At 45.9% G+C, this 5,183-nt stretch overlaps 3 non-coding genes across 3 annotated transcripts; all 3 read left to right on the top strand.

Annotated features, from left to right (window-relative positions):
• Window positions 1–1,482: 1,482 nt before the first annotated feature.
• Window positions 1,483–1,554, top strand: Trnat-agu (transfer RNA threonine (anticodon AGU)). Its single transcript has one exon. It is a non-coding gene; the product is annotated as a tRNA-Thr (tRNA).
• A 1,441-nt stretch (window positions 1,555–2,995) lies between these two features.
• On the top strand, window positions 2,996–3,067 carry Trnan-auu (transfer RNA asparagine (anticodon AUU)). Its single transcript has one exon. It is a non-coding gene; the product is annotated as a tRNA-Asn (tRNA).
• A 1,464-nt stretch (window positions 3,068–4,531) lies between these two features.
• Window positions 4,532–4,603, top strand: Trnat-agu (transfer RNA threonine (anticodon AGU)). The gene has a single exon. It is a non-coding gene; the product is annotated as a tRNA-Thr (tRNA).
• The last annotated feature ends 580 nt before the right edge of the window (window positions 4,604–5,183 follow it).

Raw genomic sequence — 5,183 nt, 5'->3', positions numbered from 1 at the left:
ACTTCAATTCTTTTTATTCTCTGTTGTCTTCTGATTTTTGTCCTCCATGTCTGTGTTTTGAGATTATGTCTTCCTGTTTTTATCTCTTGTATGTTTCTTGTGGCCGAAGAGCGGCATATTAGGCCGCTGCCGGCCTACCTTTGTAGGTATAAAATGACAATAAAGGAAAAAAAAAAGTTACAGCATAAGGTAGGACGGGGCAGTCTGAAATATATTTTATAGATGTATTTCTCACATATCTCAGAGCCTTCCGCGGTCGTCGTCGTCGTCGTCGTCGTCGTCGTCGTTGCCGCCGCCACTTCTGCAGAAGTATCAAATGGCCATCGCAGGAAATGCGGCGAGGGACGCCCTGCCTTACATTTTCGAATGCACAAAGTGTGTGGTTTAGTTTCCCAGTCTATATTTGGTAGGTCTCGTAGCAGGTTGAATGTGTCAAATGGGTGGGAAAGAGCAAGGGGCAGCGTCTGTGTAGAACGAAAACACAACTCCTCAGTGGTGTGAGCGTTTTGAGATGAGTCGTATATAAGTTCCACTTGTTTGTCAGTGACCGTGTGGCCTAATGGATAAGGCGTCGGACTTCGTATCCGAAGATTGCGTGTTTGATTCCTCTCACGGTCGTGTTTTTCCAGATCCGAAAAAGAAACATACCGTTTTAGTGTAGCACTTGAGCAGTACGAAACCGTGTGAATGTTGCTGTTGACCATTTTCTGCTTGGAGATGCTCTTGAGCTTGAAACACGCACAACAAGACCGGTGTTAACTAGCGAATTGGTTTGCATATTGCCGTCGCCGCGTGTCTTTGACTGGCATTTGCACATCTAAAATAACGTCGGAAAGTTACTCGTTAGGCTTACGAGTCACATCAAGTATGTGTGTTAACTTTGACGAAACTAGCTCTGCAGGTTGTCATGCAATTCTGTTACCTCTCAGAAATGATTATGAAATAAAAGTGAACTATGTGACGAGTGTGACGTTAGGAAAACATTAGGCAACATGGAGAGGTTCTGTATGGGACCAATCAAGCCAAACGAGTACTGTGTGACGTGCTAACCGGCATATATTCACCGAGGCAGCGCGGATAGCTCAGTCGGTAGAGCATAAGGCTCTTAATCCCAGGGTCGTGGGTTCGAGCACCACGCGGGGAGGAACGGAATTTTGTTCCTCTGCAGATGTAACTTACCGTTTTTCTGATTAACGTGATGTAATGGAAATAGCAACTTTAAACTTTGCCTACTTCTCCGTCAGTCGCAAGGAAACTGTATTTGAAGGTGAGGGTGATTTTGTAGACATGTGTGAAAGACATGTTCTGAAATGCAAGTGGTGTTATTTGGAGAGCACTTCGTTTACGTGTCAGATGTGTAGCCAAGCAGTAATGGGTCGCCATAGCTGCAAATATTAGACGGTAATATGAAGTGTTGTCAGCTGAAGTCTGATGATCCAGACGACCGTAAGGATGAAGTACGCAAAAGTACCGCTAGGCCGCGCCTCTTTAGCTCAGTGGCAGAGCATTGGTCTAGTAAACCAGGGGTCGTGAGTTCGATCCTCACAGTAGGCAGACTAATTTTGGATATCAGTTGCGCGTCGTGGCCTTATAGCAAAACATTATCTGGGATGACGAACAATTAGCGGGAGGCGTTTTATTAAGAATTACTCTCAGATGTGATTAAGGCGAATGGCGCAGATAAAGCATTTGCCAAAGCGGTACAGCATAAGGTAGGACGGGGCAGTCTGAAATATATTTTATACATCTATTTATCACATATCTCAGAGCCTTCCGCGATCGTCGTCGTCGTCGTCGTCGTCGTCGCCACTTCTGCAGAAGTAGCAAATGGCCATCGTAGCAAATGTGGCGAGGGACGCCCTGCCTTACATTTCCGAATGCACAAAGTGTGTGGTTTAGTTTCCCAGTCTATATTTGGTAGGTCTCGTAGCAGGTTGAATGTATCAAATGGGTGGGAAAGAGCAAGGGGCAGCGTCTGTGTAGAACGAAAACACAACTCCTCAGTGGTGTGAGCGTTTTGAGATGAGTCGTATATAAGTTCCACTTGTTTGTCAGTGACCGTGTGGCCTAATTGATAAGGCGTCGGCCTTCGTATCCGAAGATTGCGTGTTTTGATTCCTCTCACGGTCGTGTTTTTCCAGATCTGAAAAAGAAACATACCGTTTTAGTGTAGCACTTGAGCAGTACGAAACCGTGTGAATGTTGCTGTTGACCATTTTCTGCTTGGAGGTGCTCTTGAGCTTGAAACACGCACAACAAGACCGGTGTTAACTAGCGAATTGGTTTGCATATTGCCGTCGCCGCGTGTTTTTGACTCTCATTTGCACATCTAAAATAACGTCGGAAAGTAACTCGTTAGGCTTATGAGTCACATCAAGTATGTGTGTTAACTTTGACGAAACTAGCTCTGCAGGTTGTCATGTAATTCTGTTACCTCTCAGAAATGATTATGAAATAAAAGTGAACTATGTGACGAGTGTGACGTTAGGAAAACATTAGGCAACATGGAGAGGTTCTGTATGGGACCAAACAACCAAAACGAGTACTGTGTGACGTGCTAACCGGCATATATTCACCGAGGCAGCGCGGCTAGCTGAGTTGGTAGAGCATAAGGCTCTTAATCCCAGGGTCGTGGGTTCGAGCTCCACGCGGGGAGGAATGGAATTTTGTTCCTCTGCAGATGTAACTTACCGTTTTTCTGATTAACGTGATGTAATGGAAATAGCAAACTTTAAACTTTGCCTACTTCTCCGTCAGTCGCAAGGAAACTGTATTTGAAGGTGAGGGTGATTTTGTAGACATGTGTGAAACACATGTTCTGAAATGCAAGTGGTGTTATTTGGAGAGCACTTCGTTTACGTGTCAGATGTGAAGCCAAGCACTAATGGGTCGCCATAGCTGCAAATATTAGGCGGTAATATGAAGTGTTGTCAGCTGAAGTCTGATGATCCAGACGACCGTAAGGATGAAGTACGCAAAAGTACCGCTAGGGCGCGCCTCTTTAGCTCAGTGGCAGAGCACTGGTCTATTAAACCAGGGGTCGTGAGTTCGATCCTCACAGGAGGCAGACGAATTTTGGATATCAGTTGCGCGTCGTGGCATTATAGCAAACACTATCTGGCATGAGGAACAATTAGCGAGAGGCGTTTTATTAAGAATTACTCTCAGATGTGATTAAGGCGAATGGCGCAGATAAAGCATTTGCCAAAGCGGTACAGCATAAGGTGGGACGGGGCAGTCTGAAATATATTTTATACATGTATTTCTCACATATCTCAGAGCCTTCCGCGGTCGTCGTCGTCGTCGTCGTCGTCGTCGTCGTCGTCGTCGTCGTCGTCGTCGTCGCCACTTCTGCAGAAGTATCAAATGGCCATCGTAGGAAATGCGGCGAGGGACGCCCTGCCTTACATTTTCGAATGCACAAAGTGTGTGGTTTAGTTTCCCAGTCTATATTTGGTAGGTCTCGTAGCAGGTTGAATGTATCAAATGGGTGGGAAAGAGCAAGGGGCAGCGTCGTGTAGAACGAAAACACAACTCCTCAGTGGTGTGAGCGTTTTGAGATGAGTCGTATATAAGTTCCACTTGTTTGTCAGTGACCGTGTGACCTAATGGATAAGGCGTCGGACTTCGTATCCGAAGATTGCGTGTTTGATTCCTCTCACGGTCGCGTTTTTCCAGATCTGAAAAAGAAACATACCGTTTTAGTGTAGCACTTGAGCAGTAGGAAACCGTGTGAATGTTGCTGTTGACCATTTTCTGCTTGGAGGTGCTCTTGAGTTTGAAACACGCACAACAAGACCGGTGTTAACTAGCGAATTGGTTTGCATATTGCCGTCGCCGCGTGTTTTTGACTGGCATTAGCACATCTAAAATAACGTCGGAAAGTAACTCGTTAGGCTTATGAGTCACATCAAGTATGTGTGTTAACTTTGACGAAACTAGCTCTGCAGGTTGTCATGCAATACTGTTACCTCTCAGAAATGATTATGAAATAAAAGTGAACTATGTGACGAGTGTGACGTTAGGAAAACATTAGGCAACATGGAGAGGTTCTGTATGGGACCAATCAACCCAAACGAGTACTGTGTGACGTGCTAACCGGCATATATTCACCGAGGCAGCGCGGCTAGCTCAGTCGGTAGAGCATAAGGCTCTTAATCCCAGGGTCGTGGGTTCGAGCACCACGCGGGGAGGACCGGAATTTTGTTCCTCTGCAGATGTAACTTACCGTTTTTCTGATTAACGTGATGTAATGGAAATAGCAACTTTAAACTTTGCCTACTTCTCCGTCAGTCGCAAGGAAACTGTATTTGAAAGTGAGGGTGATTTTGTAGACATGTGTGAAAGACATGTTCTGAAATGCAAGTGGTGTTATTTGGAGAGCACTTCGTTTACGTGTCAGATGTGTAGCCAAGCAGTAATGGGTCGCCATAGCTGCAAATATTAGACGGTAATATGAAGTGTTGTCAGCTGAAGTCTGATGATCCAGACGACCGTAAGGATGAAGTACGCAAAAGTACCGCTAGGCCGCGCCTCTTTAGCTCAGTGGCAGAGCACTGGTGTAGTAAACCAGGGGTCGTGAGTTCGATCTTCACAGGAGGCAGACGAATTTTGGATATCAGTTGCGCGTCGTGGCCTTGTATTAAACACTATCTGGCATGACGAACAATTAGCGAGAGGCGTTTTATTAAGAATTACTCTCAGATGTGATGAAGGCGAATGGCGCAGATAAAGCATTTGCCAAAGCGGTACAGCATAAGGTAGGACTGGGCAGTCTGAAATATATTTTATAGATGTATTTCTCACATAACTCAGAGCCTTCCGCGGTCGTCGTCGTCGTCGTCGTCGTCGTCGTCGTCGTCGTCGTCGTCGTCGTCGTCGTCGTCGTCGCCGCCGCCACTTCTGCAGAAGTAGCAAATGGCCATCGTAGCAAATGCGGCGAGGGACGCCCTGCCTTACATTTCCGAATGCACAAAGTGTGTGGTTTAGTTTCCCAGTCTATATTTGGTAGGTCTCGTAGCAGGTTGAATGTATCAAATGGGTGGGAAAAAGCAAGGGGCAGCGTCTGTGTAGAACGAAAACACAACTCCTCAGTGGTGTGAGCGTTTTGAGATGAGTCGTATATAAGTTCCACTTGTTTGTTAGTGACCGTGTGGCCTAATGGATAAGGCGTCGGACTTCGT

Source organism: Schistocerca gregaria, chromosome 5 (genome assembly GCF_023897955.1).
Source record: "Schistocerca gregaria isolate iqSchGreg1 chromosome 5, iqSchGreg1.2, whole genome shotgun sequence".
Taxonomy (NCBI): domain Eukaryota; kingdom Metazoa; phylum Arthropoda; class Insecta; order Orthoptera; family Acrididae; genus Schistocerca; species Schistocerca gregaria.
The sequence above is the reverse complement of the archived record's forward strand: the minus strand, read 5'-3'. Positions and strand labels throughout refer to the sequence as shown.